At 65.8% G+C, this 1,144-nt stretch overlaps 1 protein-coding gene across 1 annotated transcript in view; it reads left to right on the top strand.

The window, feature by feature from the left end:
* CRTAC1 (cartilage acidic protein 1) overlaps window positions 1-1,144 on the top strand; it is a 12,300-nt gene that overhangs the window by 8,625 nt on the left and 2,531 nt on the right. The gene's annotated exons all lie outside the window — the stretch shown is intronic.

Genomic DNA, 1,144 nt, shown 5'->3' on the forward strand with positions numbered 1-1,144 from the left:
GCCGCCGCAGCCTGGCCAAGCCCGTGGGCAGCAGCCCCAAAGCACTGCCCTGGGATGCTGTTTCCCCCCTCCCCGTGCCAAAAGCCTGGCTGCATCCTGCAAGCTGCCATGCAGCTGCCCGGCCCCTTGCGCCCTGGCTCTGTATCTGTTCATCCTGCACCGCTCGCTGAGCCCCTACTGACTCCCCTTCTTTCTTTCTCTCTCTCTGTTTTTCTTGCTCCTTCTCTGTGCAGCTCAAGTGGCCTTTTTTGGGGGATACCCCTCCGTCGGGAGCTGGCCTGGGCCCCCCCATGGTGCCCTCCTCCCTCTAGTCCTTGGACTCTGCCTTTGCCTCTATGCACTTTAACCCCTGCCCGTAACGTGCCAGAGCAGCCTTGGCGGAAGGACCAGCTGGCCTCTGCCTGTCTCTCTCTCTTTCTCTCTCTTTCTCTCCATGTCGAATCACCCTGGAAGCACCGGCTGTGCCCTGCCGGGGTGGCCGGCGATGGGGCAGGCACGGAGCCTGGCTGTCCGGCTGCGGGGGGCTCGTCCTCTTGCACCCTGTCTGGGAAAGCAGTCCCGGGGCAGCGCCCCTTCGCTGGCACCCTCCCCACCCGGTCGCTTGCTCCGTCGCCTCGATACCGTACCATGTGCCTGCTGGTTTGGCCCGCGACGTGTGTGCTTCGCCTGCCCCCTCCTCGGTGACGGGGACCCCCCTTCCCCAGCCCCGGCAGAGGAGGTTTCCCCCGGGGCCCTGGGGGGGGTGGAGGGGGGCGGAGGGCCCCTCCTGGTCTGTTTTTTAATGTATTGACCCCACTGTTTGGAGTCGGACCCTGCTCAGTCTTCCAGCCCCTCTCCCAGAGAACCCCCCCAATAAACTATATCCTGTCTATTAGCCCAGCCTGCTGAGCTGTATGGGGCAGGGCTGTGCCCGTGCTTCTGCCAACCCTGCCCTGGGGCTGCACGGGGAAGGGGCTGCAGGGTGGGGAGCAGCCTCAGCATCCCCCCCAGCTCTCCATACCCCGGGGCCAGAAGCTAGCTGGAGGGTGCACAGTGGCCCCGTGCAGCTCTGCCCGTGCCCATCCCTGATCCCAGCCCTAGCAGCACGGCCAGATGTGCAGCACCGGAGAGGATGAGCTGCAGCAGGCAGCGCCCCGGCCGCGGG

The sequence above is a fragment of the Charadrius vociferus genome, unplaced genomic scaffold, assembly GCF_000708025.1.
Source record: "Charadrius vociferus isolate BGI_N301 unplaced genomic scaffold, ASM70802v2 scaffold486, whole genome shotgun sequence".
NCBI lineage: Eukaryota > Metazoa > Chordata > Aves > Charadriiformes > Charadriidae > Charadrius > Charadrius vociferus.